Here is a 13,919-nt window from a genome sequence, read left to right as displayed (position 1 = left end):
GATTTGGGTATTCCTCCTAAGAGCAAAGGGACGCTTGCGAAGGGCTTGAAGCCACAGAGCGATGGGCAGAGGCTGCACTTGATGAAGATCACACTGGCCGCAGAGTGGAGAAGAGATTAGAGGGAGGTAAGAGTGAGTGTCCGGGGACCGGTCAGTGGCTGCTTTCCCAGGCCATGTGGGATTGGACAGGGGCTCGCAGTCGAGTGGATTATACAGATGCTCAATAAATGCCCAAGGAGCGTAGCATCGGTCTTTGGAGGCGTCACTAGCGCTGAGAAACGCTGAGGTTCCCCTTGACCCATCACTCCATAAAACCACAGTCAGCATAAGCTCAGCTCTCCACAACCCTTGGGAAATGTGCCTGTCAAGATAATGAAGTTTTCTTGATAACTAAAGGTAAACACCAACATATTTCTCCCCATTTTAACCATTTTTATGAATATCTTTACATCTCTGACTTCGTAAGCAGAGTACGTTGAATATAATTTTCCCTTCTGTTGACAATTACATATACTAATCTGAGTAATAATTGCGTGTAGTGCAAAATCCATATAGCACTCTTTGTACCTTCACTAAATAGAACTAAACTGTTAGAATTTTAATTTCCCTGTCAGCTTTTGTTTCAGAGCTTTTCAGTTTCCTCTCCTGTTGTCAGTACCTCATAGCCTTTGCAGCTATTAGTATATCTCTATAGAAATAATTTTCTCCTCTTTTAATTTTCTTATGTGCTAAGTAACTAGATGGCTGAGATGGTAATAATTATGTATAAAATTAAGATTCAAGAAGCTTTCTTGTGAGCATATGTGCTTAGTTTTGCTATGTAAAGACTACCTTCTGAGGTCTTGATTTTGTTTGTCAGACAGCTGAGTTTCAAATCCAATGTACGTATCATCTTTTTTTTTCTAACACATTTCATTGCTTTAGCTGTGTTACCTGTCACATAATGTATACAGTAAAATATAACAGATAAATTTCAAAAAGTCAACTAGTTCTTATTCTTTCATTAAAACTGAGGTATACTGGGCCGGCCCGGTGGCTCAGGGGGTTAGAGCTCCATGCTCCTAACTCCGAAGGCTGCCGGTTCGATTCCCACATGGGCCAGCAACTCCTCGAGTCCCGCAAGGGATGGTGGGCTCCGCCCCTTGCAACTAAGATTGAACACGGCACCTTGAGCTGAGCTCCCACTGAGCTCCCGGATGGCTCAGTTGGTTGGAGCGCATCCTCTCAACCACAAGGTTGCTGGCCTGGTTGGACTCCCACAAGGGGTGGGCTGCGCCCCCTGCAACTCGCAACGGCAACTGGACCGGGAGCTCTGAGCTGCGTCCTCCGCAACTAAGACTGAAAGGACAACAACTGACTTGGAAAAAAGTCCTGGAAGTACACACTGTTCCCCTATAAAGTCCTGTTCCCCTTCCCCAATTAAAAAAAAGTAAATAAATAAAAGACCCGGTCTTATAAAAAAAAAAAACAAAAACAAACAAAAAAAAAACTGAGGTATACTTAGAGATTGGCAGAAACCTAAATTATATATAAAGTCTTCATGTTGGTACACTATTCTGTGGAAAAATAAATGGTGAATTGTATTTTAAAGTACTAAAAGTAAGAAATGTCACATCATATGAGCCTCTAACTTACAAATGTATTGCCTTTAAAATGTCAAATTGCATGTTTATCAATACAGAATAAAGAGAGCAAAAAGACTAGCCACAGAGTGAGAGCATATATTTACAACACGTATAACCAACAAAAGACTGATATCTAAAACATAAGAACTCTGAAAAGTGCATAAGAAAAAAACCAGACAACTTACTAGATATAGGGGCAAAAGGCTTAAACAGGGACATCATAAGAGAAAAATCCAAAGGCCCAATAAGGACATTTATTAGTAATAAATGTCCAACCTCATTAGTAATTAGGGAAATGCAAATTAAAACCATAAGCAGATATTACTACCTACCCACCAGACCTGCAAACATTTTGACATCTGACAATGTCAAGTAGAGGTGAGGATACAGAGCAACAGAAAATCTCATGCATATTGGTAGGAGTGTCAATTTGGTACCAGCATTTAAAAAAATAGTTTACATTATCTAGTAAAGTTGAAGATATATATAAACATGTACTAACACTTAATGATTTTTTTTTTCACCTAGCAATTTCACTCCTAGCTTTGCATCCAAGAGAAACTGCACTACACACACACAAGGATATACATACAAGAAAATCCATAGCAGCATAGCTCACAACAGCCTTAAACATCCCATGTACAGAATGGATAAATAAATTGTGGTATATTCACACATTGGACTACTATACAGCAATGAAAACGAATGAACAACTCTACAAATCAGCATGGATGATTTCCATAAAAATAGGTGCTGAGTGACAAAAACAAGAGATACACGCACACACACAAACATACAGCATGACTCTAGCCGTATAAACTTTAAAAACAGCCACACTGAAACTATATTGTTTTAGGAACACATAGATAGGAGGTAAAATTATAAAGTAAGGATGGTATTATTATGAATGTCAGAATAGTTGCCTCTAGGGGAAAAGGAAGGGTTGTGGCCAGGGAGGGGCACACAGTGGGGGGGGGGGAGGGGAGGGAACTTCTGGAAAGCTGGTGATGTCTTGTTTTCCTGACCTGCATGTTTATTATGTGTATGTTCACTTATAATTACCCACTCAATTGCTTAGTAGTTTTTATGCATTTTTTAGCATATATATTTTACATTAAATATTTTTTTAAAGTTTAACGTAAACCAGATGTTATAATCAGAAATGTATTTTATCCGTAGAAATGAGTATAAATAACAGTTAATCAGACAAGCCCGTAACTCCCATTAGGTAATAGTATAGATTAAATACTGTACATTTCAATAAAAATAATAGAAAATAATATAGTTGCAATATTATCAGTTAAACAAAGCATACAAGAGCAATAATAAAGATTATTTTCAAAGTACCTGATATCAGATTGGAAAAAATAAAAAATACTAATGATATACTGGATTGCAAGACTGTGGGAAAACTGGCAGTCGTACACAGCTGGAGGGAGTACAGATTGGTCCAACATCTACAGAGGGAGAGCTGACAATGTCTATGCAAATTTAATATACATATTCCCTTTCATGCAGCAATTCTACTTCTAGGAAGTTATCCTATTAACATTCTCACAACTCACAAGTGGGAGAAATGATGTGTACAAGGAGTACAGCCTCACAAAAGATTGGCTACATCCCATTCACCCACCAATAGAGGACTAGTTAAATAAATTATGGTGCTGTAAATAAAGGAATACTGCATAGCCACCAGAAAAGTGAAGCAGCTCTACATCTCCTGCTATGAAATTACCCAGATTTGTTACATGGAAACAAGCGTAAAACAGTACTCATTGCATGCTGCAACTTGTTTAAATATTCTGCAAAAGAATAAACAAGTGTAAGTGAGCTTTTGTATTTTTCAATAATGTTTCTCGAAGAATACCTACATTTTGAACCGCGTGTGTGTATTACTGCTTCAAAAATTCATTAAAAATATCTTGAAATTATGTTTGAGGAAAAACAGGTTTAATTAGGTGATTCTCAGGAAGTAAAAGAAAGTTTTGGTAAAGATTCTAAGGGACATTTTGAATAGTTCCCATCAGAGGTAACAGCCCATTAAAAAAAGGTCCAATTCTACATCAAAACAAAATACTTCTTTTGATACAGATATATCAGTAGCACGGCTCTTTTACATACTGTTCATGATTAGAATAATTATTTTGGGATCAAAACTGACACAAAGGAAGAGAAATAGAAAGGAAAATGAATTTCAGCACCAAGTTCAAATTTCACCGCTGTTGTAATAGTCTTCCCTGGTTCCCAGACTAAGTTTGTTGTTCAAAGTAGGTATTCTTGTCTTATAACACGTAGCATATTGTGTGGTAAGTATGTATCTCATCTGACACGTTCATCTTTGTAATTTCTCTGATGCTCAGCACAGTAACTGGCGTAAAGGAAGTGCCAGGTACAACTGTCTGCTTTTGTAAATACATGTAACGTGCAGAGCCACCCTATTTGGTGTCACAGATGAGACACTTGGAGTAATAACTCAGAGAACTACAGGACTAGGACAGAGATTGTTCTTATATATCCTGAATCTCCATGGTATCTGATCACCACTCGACATTCAATAAAATTCTATTGAACAAAAGAATGAATTCATTCTACTAATATATTTCAAATAACTTTTTATTCTACCTCTGACCGATTTCATTCTTCTACATTAACAGATTTTTCTGCTTGGTCATGTGTAATGGTAGTGCCTACTTGTCTGCCCTGTAAATAACACAACCCATTTAGTGGTTGGACTTTATATGCCCCTGTTAGGAGGATTATATCAAAGTTAAACGTTAGAAAAAAATGCTCTCAAAATCTTTTTTCTCTGTTGGGATTTTTCAAGAAAAATTTCATGAAGGCAATAAAGGTTCTTAATAGCCTATGTGTAAAGAGGCATAAAAACTGTGACCATTCTTGTTTTGGGAACTTGCGGGGTGAAGTGGCATTCTGGGAAGGTGAGTTACTTAGATTTCAGATTCCACAATTCAAAGCACCTTCCTTTAACGAAATTATATGCTACTCCTCATCCTCTCCCATCCTCTTTTAAAAAAGTCAAAACAATTTTCCTTTTTCAAAAAGCATACTTTTTCTCTGACATTCCTACCTGTTTTCTGAGATAGGAGAAATTTAAAAATATTTGGGGGTTATGTGAATACTTCCTGATCTTTTCTCTTTGTCTAGAATATCGACCTGCCACGAAAGTAAACTTCCCTAATGAGGAATCGGCCAACAGGAACTACAGCCACAAGACAACAGTGGGGGGAAATCCGGCATTCTGGTTTGAAATGGTTATGAATCAGGGAATGAAACAGGTGAGGATGACCTTCAAGAATTCCCAAATTATCTTAAAAAACAAAATAATTGCTGAGTTCTTTTTAAAATAAAAGCTGCTATGGTATCAGTCACAGAGACACATATGGAGGTAAAAGTAAACATAAAAATAGAAGTTTCAGTGCATTCCAAATGCCGTAAAATTGAGCATATTTGGGTGACCATCAGCACCACAGAGAAATGTCTCAGCAGGCCACCGAGCTGCTTTGTCTGCTGTCCTCATTCCCATCTCCTCTGCATCTAGAATAGCGCCTGCCTCACCATAGGAGCTCAATCAATGGTCGATGAATTAATAAATGAGATAAAAAGATAGCACGCATCAAAATCCCAAGGAAATGAGAACGAATTTTAAATATCCTCTCGTGCTCACGAGATCAGCCTGTGTGTAAGTGGGCAACTGCAAAGAGTAAAGGAAACTGTCTAAACCCCATTCCTGCAGGTGAAAGGACAGCAGCTAGCAGGAGACAGGAGATGGGCACAGTAAAACGGAAAGCCTGTTTTTTGTCTTCAGGACATCATCAAGCCCAGAGAGGAGGCGAAGCCCTTGCAGTGGGCACAGGGCAGAGGGCAATGCATGCGGCAGCATTCACCAAGCATTCCACAGCCAGCATCAGCAGGGGCCACACAGACGGCAGGACCAGCTCTCCTGAACTTCTAGTCGAGGTATGCATCTCTCAGCAATTAGCAATGTCAAACAGAATCAACTAGAGCATTCAAAAAAGAGAGCAGACGAGCATTCCAAACTTGGAAGCCTCAACTTGAATCCCTGTCCTATGAGGAAGCTAAAGACTGACTGCTACCTCTGAAACCCGGAAGCGACTGTTCCATCACAATCAGGACCAGACCCGCATGGAACACGGCAGAAGGATGCTAAGACTGATTAGTGCTGCTCGGAGCTAGGGAGTGGACACCTGTAATGGGTCTGGTCTGCACAGTTCTTTGTCTTCTAACAGTTTTCTCACAAGAGGAAGAGTTATCTGGGCAGAGGCAGGCAGGCTGCTCCCCTTGGTGGCCCCGGGAGAGGCCCTGAGCCAAAGTCATGTCCTAACTGTTATTTCCAGCGGGAGGCCACCACAGTCAAACTTGTTTCTTTTGACAAGTCCCTGCTTTCTGGCAATAGGATCACATCAACTCAGCCCAATGCCGCACGTCCTTCGATCCACTCATCTCCATTATCCATCTACCATGTAACACGGGTACTAGCAGGCAGGTGGGGAAGTGACCCTAAGCTGCCAGGCAGGTAAAACCCAAGTGAGCATTTTCAATCAAAGCTCAACATCATGAGATGGTAATATTTACCTGCTTGTGTATCCAATATGCTTTCCCCAAGACTCCTATGTAATGGCCACAAATAACACATGTCATATTTTCCAGCACAGCAAGGATAGGTATAAAGATAGTTCCAGCTAAAGCAAAACCACCATTTCAAAGTCACCTTCACCTGCCCCATCTCTAGTCTCACTGCTTTGGTTCCAGACATCATTCCTATTGTGTTTTCCCGAAAATAAGACCTAACCGGAAAATCAGCCCTAGCATGATTTTTCAGGATGACGTCCCCTGAACATAAGCCCTAATGCGTCTTTTGGAGCAAAAATTAATATAAGACCCGGTCTTATTTTTGGGGAAACACGGTACCAACACTTCTACTTGAAATTTCTAATAGTTAACTTTCGTACCCACCAGATTGCTTACCTCCGACACCATCCTCTTGGTGTCACTTCTAGTCATCCAAGAGGACAACTTTTTAAGAACGATACTTCCCACAGCCTGTTCCCCCTACCATTAGATTTAATGAGGGATTCAGTCATTTTGCCCTGCACTAAAATAACTTTTGCTCTTTAACTGACACAGAAGGAAAAGCGTAAATGATAGCCGAGGTCTGTGCAGAATACTCCAGTAAAACGCTTGCCCTGAGAACTGCCGCTGCTCTCCCTGCCTACAGCCCCCAAGCCTTGCTCTGCCCTCCCCTGCCCAGTCCATGCCAGCTCCCCTTCTCAAGCCCCTTTTCCCCAGCAGAACACGTCCAGCTGAAGCTGTCCTACTCACTCGGGTCGTGTTTGCCTTGGACTGTCGCCAGCTAATCCATTTTAACATCTTGGCTTGCTCTGAGATTTGTTTTCTCCTTTCACGAAAATTTTTAAACACGGAATTAAAAATTGTGCTGGGCTACCTCAGGGCTGAGCTGGTTCTGGAGACCCACTGCTCACGGGCAGCGGGGAGGCAGGGAGCAGACTTGTCCTATCTCGGTGCTCAGTGCCAAGCGCTCAGAGCCCAGCTGGGGATTCGCCTTGAGAGGCCTGAAGACTCCCTCTGTCTGGGGCAGAATCGCACCCCTCCCAAGGCCACTATATGAGTCACAGGTACTTGGTGTCAAAGTGTCTGTGAGCAATTATCTTGCTCCTTTGCCCTTTTGCCATATGCCAGCCACTGGAGACATAGAGACACTGGACTGGGCTATAGGACTATTTGTAATTTGCTTTGGGTTGCTATGGATTGACCTGGGTGGGACAGGGTGGTGTAGAGGCAGCTGGAGAAGGGGACAATAATAGTGTTTGCTTTTTGCTACGCAGATCTAGAAGCTGAACTATCATGGTTACTACAAAAGTACCGTTTTTAAAGCAATTTAACGGGCAGGAGATTGGTGACTAGGGTTTAAGCCTTACATTTGCCATGAACTGGCTTTGTGACTCTGAGCAAGTCACTTTGTTTCTTTTAAACAGGATGAAGGCCGAGGGCTAGATGATCTCTCAGGTTCTTCCTTAAGCTTGTATGTATCCAAGTTTCAAACTCCTCCCCCCAACTCCACCCTCTAGTCAAATCTGGCCTCTGGCCACCCCTGTGCTATCACACATAGAAATAAACTACTGGCAAACCACCGTGTGCAGTTTCCTTACTTCTGCAACAGATACCTGTGGAAAGCCGCCACTACGCAGAAACAAAGAGATTTTGTGCGAACGCAGTGCTCCGAGCATCCTGAGAGCCCTTCTGAGGTCTCCAGCAGGCTCCCTGGGTACAGCAAACTAAGCATCGGCTGCTGTAGTTTATGAAACATTGCTTTTTCAGGTGACTGGCAAATTTAAATATTAGACTATTACGAAAAGCAATGCAGTCATGGGAGATTTTGTTCTGGGGACCTAGGCTGTCCTTTTCAGCAAAGTGCATTTCATATCTCTGGTGGTGTGCAGTTTCTGGAAACCAGCCATTTCTTTGAGCAACTTTTCATTTACGGGTAAACCTGTGACCTTGAGTCGTCACACTTTATCAATTTGTTCTGAAAAGCCAGCACATTTTACTGTGCTGAACGTCTGTCACTCAGGAGAGTGTGGAGTTGTGCTTCTGGGGAGGTGACAGAGCAGCCACCGGAAGGGAGTCTCTGGTGCTTTTCCATGCCCACTGCCACCATCGCCCCTCCTCCAGTCCCCTGTCCACCACAAGTCAAAGTAACAAAAGAACTATATGAAGGGAAAAAAAATGCTATTTTTAAACCTACTCTGGGACTTGGATTGTTCAGAAAACTGAAAACAACACAAAACCAAAAAACCCACAAGTTGAGCTTAAAATTTTAAAGTGAGGATGGCATTTTTCCTGCTTTGGAGTGACTACCAGAATCAGAAATCACTGAAAAAAATCAGAATGCCTCTGTGTAAGATGCACACAGCAATTCTGACCCCCTGTATCGTCAGGCGCGGGGCGTGACTGAGACTCAAGATTACAGAAGCTTATCCAGTCCCAGTTTAGATTTCAGCTATATCCACTTCAAGCCCTGGTAACAAGAAGTACAATTATATATTCTTTTCAGGTGTTTATTTCTGGGTTAGAAAGTGTTTTGTTACTACATGGGAGGCAATGTAAGTCTTTCCCTATAAAGAAATATCTTATGGGCCCTTAGGCCCCACTGAGACAAAGGGCAGAGTAAGGAAGCCCTGAGGAATGTCTCTGACAGATCCATGCACTTAACGGGCTGGACCTCTAGTGGGTGGCTCAGGCATCACAGCTAAATGCAACACACTGTCACAGTAACAGTTTGGAGACCCAACCTTGGCCGGACCATCTCGATGGCTTTTAAGAATTTGCCAAGTGTAAATTATTACCTAGTGAGAACTGACAGGATTTTTGTCAGCCCTGGTACTGCTGAGTCTCCATATATCCAGGTGTTTGGTTTTCTCTTCAGTGGCAAAAACCAGTGATCTATGGGCCCTTAAAACGCCAGAAAGCCCCGTTTTCTTGCGTGGGAATACCCTGCAATCACTCAGACACTCCTCACTTCAGGTACCTTTTCATACAGGATCTCAGCTAGTCCTTCAAAATCCCGGGAAGCAGAAATCATTGCCCTCACAGTGCAGATGAGGAGACCGAGGCATGAAATGATTCAATGACCCACTCAAGGTCATGCAGCTAGTAACCATGGCTGGGCCTCGCTTCGTTACTGTACTGCCAGTGTGGAGAACTGCACCTGCTGTGAAATAAGCAGGGCCTCAACACAACGCCTGAGTGAAGGGAGCTGGAAGAGGCCAATGCACGGGCTGCACGCTCACCCACGCACCAACGCCGAGGCAGGTCCTCTCTGCCTACAGCCCTGGCCTGCCAGCTGCTCCCGGAGTGCAGGTGTCGGGATTACCAGATTCTGATAAACAGGTGAGGCTCTACAGAAGTCTATTTCCAGAAGGCCCCGACAGCCAGGCTGCCTGCCCCTACTGCATGGTACTGCAGGGAGTGACATTGGAGGAATATTTCCCCTTAGTTGAACCCTCACCATCTCTAAATAGAGCTTGTCCGCCCAATCGGTAAAACCAAGTATTGGTCATGACCCACTGCACGGATTTGTCAGTCCAGAGTTTAAAAATCACTGAGTTAGACCTTGAAATCTCCAGGTTCTCCAGGCATGCCCCTGGCCCCCTTCAGTTCATGGCCATCAGTGGCGCACCTTGCATCTTAGATCACATTAGCTTATTGTTGAAATTCCTCATTCAAATCACAGCCAGCCCTGGGATGTTCCAGCAGTGTTCTCTCCCTTACAATTTTTGTAGAGACCACTAGCACCTGCAACTCATTTTCACTTCTTTTTCCCTATCTCCAGCCAGACTGGACATGTCTAGAAATTCATAGTGATTTTTGGATGGAGAGTATCCCTACTCCACGGGTTTGTAACATGCAATTCAACAAGCATTTGAACATGTCCAGCAAGCCGAAACGAAACGGTAAGTAGATGCACTGGGACCATCGCTGTGCAGATGCCCGCTTCTGCACCCTAAGCTGGAAATTATTCGGCAGAAATCCATTATGTTCAACAAGATACTTTGTCACTGCCACCTCATTACTCAGCCTTGCTTGACTAGAATTCTATATTCTGGATTTCTTTGAAGTGTGGTTGCAAAGCCCCACCACTTAAGCATAAACCTATAAGCAAGGACTCTTTACAGTGGAAAGCCCGGAGTAGCACGAGCATATTCCTGGGCAGATAGGAAGGGGCCCAGACCACTGTAGAACAGTGTAAGCACACGCATTTGCTTCAGGGAAGTAACACTCTGCACGGGACAGGTGTAAGGTAGAACCAAATTATGCAGACCCACTTAAGGGTTGAATAAAAGCGACTTTGGGGAAAGCTATTAATGCCATTTACTGAGGCACCCACATTGGCTTTTTCAGCATTTAATGTGCAATTAAGAATATAGACTGATTTCTCATGATGGGAGGATTTGTAATGTTAAGTAAGCAACACCAGCTCTCCTGCTCCAGAGAAAAGTGGTGGCTTCCTTTCTTAGGAAGAAGAGTCAGAGAAGGAGTGCTCTAAAACCTGGGTGAGAAATGAGCAGGAGGTTGGGCATTGGTCTTCTCTCCTCAGTCTTGTCTTTTTAGCAAGCATTTGGATGAAGCCACAGAGGTATGTTTATTCAATAACGCTGGGAGATGTAGCTGACATATTGGACAAAATAATTTATATGCAAAACATGCTGGAACACTGGGATGGAGCTAAATGAGAAAATCTAATAATGTAGTCTGGTCGTCCGGTTACTAAGTCATCTCACTAAGTCCATGAAAACGGGTGTGGAGATTTTATGAGTAGTACTGCACACCCCTCCTAGACGCGATGTACTATCCTAGGGAGACAAGGCAGAGTAGCCCTAGAACAAGGGTTGAATTTGCTTGAGTGAAATCACATCTGCAGTATTATGTACCATTCTGGATGCCCCATTTTATATAGATGACTATACTCTGCAGTCAATGGAGAGGAAGGCAACCAGGATGTGGAAGGGTCTGAAAATATATTAATACACAGACCTGGAGAAGCTGAGAACTTCTAACCTAAGCAGAGATTAAAAGGTAAGACAACTGTCTTCATATATATACAACATCAGGGGTTGCCACTGGCTAAAGGCGGTACAATGTGAGGATTAAAATGAATACGTGACAGTAATATGCCATCACCCATTAAATAATAAAATAACTCATGAGCCAGTGCTAACTACAAACATCTAGACCTTCGATTCTAAGGGCTAGCAAATGGAAAGAGGAGTAAGGTTTGTTCTGTTTATAGACAGATAAACTGAAGCTAAACCCCTGTATGTCTAATATGGAAAGGAACCTGCTGACAATGAGTTAATGGATGAAGAACCCAGAGGGCAGGACTTTGTTCAAGGACTTTCAAAGATCCTCACTCAGTCTGTTCAACAACTTATTTATAGTATCTAAACATTGGTTTCCCCGCTAATAATGGTGGGGAATTAACCTTGACTGAATGTCTAACCAGCGCTGAGTGAATATATTTTACTTCATCTCCCCAAGGCCTCTGTGAGATGGGTATTATCTTTGTTTTACAGATAGGGAAGTAAAGGCGCAGTAACTCATGTCACGTGACACAGATAGTAAGTGCCGCAGCTGGGATTCGAGCCCAGGTGTGTCGAAACCCCTTCCTCCCCATCACAGCACACAAAATATACACAAAGTGACTGGAAAGGTGCCCTAGGGCCCCCCAGCTCTGCACATCGGTATGTCATGGCCCTTTAATGGTTACATTTTCCACATCTACCCAGCCCAGCAAGGCCACTATTCTAAACCCGTTGTTAAAATGACCCTGGTCCCTGTGAGCTGTCTCTGCCCCGTCCCCTCCCCACAGCCACACTTGTTTGCCCTTCTGTTAAATATGGTCCAATTTATCTGACTCAGTCCCCTTCATTATCTTTCTCTTCTTCAGAGTCTATTTACCTGACCTCATAGAAACCAAAGGAGACCCGTTTCCTGGTCTTCTGGTACAGTTAGGGGAAATGTTAACACTACCAATGCCGTCTCTGAGTTCAAATACACCAAGGACTAGCTCCTCCGATGAAGGGCACTGCAGGTCAAGGGAGACACATGGCTGCCTTATTTTCACTCTTCTGTGTTAGCAGAGTAAGAACATTTTAAATTATAGCACATGGTCACAGAGAGGCCCTCGATTTTATTCTGAAAGTGTGACTTTCTAAGTGGTCGTCCGGGTTTCACATATGGAACACAGCATCTCATCATCTCCCTGCTGCCCCTGTTTCCCAAGGCTTGAGAAAGTAGTTGGGGGTTAATGTTTCCAGCAGGCCAGGTTCTCCAGCTGACTGAAGTTTCCTGCTTGGAGATAAGGAAACTTCTAGGCATCCCTAGCATATTTAAAAATATAATGTTTGTATGTTTGTCTGCTTTCAGGCTGCTAGTGGCCTCTTAATGCTGGAGTTCTCTGAGAGCACGGACTATGTCCCATCTGTTCATTCATTCCCCAAGTATTGCCCGCTCATTGGTGTGTTCTGTGTGCCAGGGGTACGGCAGTGAAACAGACAAACACAACCTCTGCCCTCCTCAGGGCTTAACAGCCTGGTTATAGCGACACACATGAAACGAAAAGTACACAAGTAAGGATTCACACTCAACAAATAGTCCACATCTCTCTACAGTATCCAGAACAGAGCTCAGCACACGGTGGGAGCTTTTTCACGAATATGTGAGCAGTGGTTTTGTGGAATGTGCAGAAAGACTGACCAGCTGAGTTCATCTCAGCACTGGGAGTTCAACGCTTCAACTTTCAGAGTGAGGGGGAAAAACATGAGAGTGCCTCAGGGCAATCTGGGTTCTAGTTTCTGCTTTTGTACTAACACTAGGATTTTTTGGGGACAAGTCAGTCAGTCTTTCTGGGCCTCAGTTTCCTGACTTCCAGAATAACATCCAGGTCCCGGGATTCCTCATGAATCATGAGATGCCTGCCGTCAGAGGTGTTCTCATTTAGCCTCACGTATCTTGCCAGAAGACAAGGCATGGCTGGAGCCGACAGCTTCCTAGGACAAATGGCTCTACCAAAAGGGTCTGTGAGTAAGTCAGGCCCATGGGGAAGACGGAGCAGCAATGGGAAGGGATGAATGTCCTGGACCATGAAACTAACAGGCTCAGTCTGGACATGGGAAACAGCACTTCACTTACCACCCACTGAGTGTTTAAAAAGAAACATCCTCATTCATAGGCTATTCTAGGTTATATTTCTACACAACAGCGCAGAGGAGAACGGAAAGTACCGAAATACTTTGCTTTGTATGTTTTTACAAGTGGGAAAAAACCCACAATTTTCTATCCACTCTGATAGTCAAAAATGGCTGAGAAACTTGAAGGCAGGGCATTAGAGTTACCTGGCGTGTCCTGAACACTAGTCTCGAGTGTGATTAGCATTGCTATCTTAGGAGGTTTGGGGGCATAGCGTTTTTTTTTTTTTTTTTCCCCAGTAAGAAAAAAATTAGGAAAAGTCCTAATGAATGCAGATCATCTTTAAAAAATACCCATAACTTAGCAAACTAAAATGAAACCAGGACACAGCCTGTTGCCTGAGGCTGAAGGGCTAGGCCAAAAGACTAACTAGAGACACTTGGGCCAAATAGTCTTTGAAAATCCCTACCTTCTGCAATAAAAATCACTAAAATTCAGCACCAGACCATCTCAGACTCTTCTGACCCTGAGGTGACTAAATGAGACCAA

At 43.0% G+C, this 13,919-nt stretch overlaps 1 protein-coding gene across 19 annotated transcripts in view; it reads right to left on the bottom strand.

Annotated features, from left to right (window-relative positions):
• The window catches only part of KALRN (kalirin RhoGEF kinase), a 615,365-nt gene that overhangs the window by 182,001 nt on the left and 419,445 nt on the right, over positions 1-13,919 (bottom strand). The window lies entirely within an intron of this gene.

This window comes from Rhinolophus ferrumequinum, chromosome 2 (assembly GCF_004115265.2).
Source record: "Rhinolophus ferrumequinum isolate MPI-CBG mRhiFer1 chromosome 2, mRhiFer1_v1.p, whole genome shotgun sequence".
NCBI classification, from domain to species: Eukaryota; Metazoa; Chordata; class Mammalia; order Chiroptera; family Rhinolophidae; genus Rhinolophus; species Rhinolophus ferrumequinum.
The sequence above is the reverse complement of the archived record's forward strand: the minus strand, read 5'-3'. Positions and strand labels throughout refer to the sequence as shown.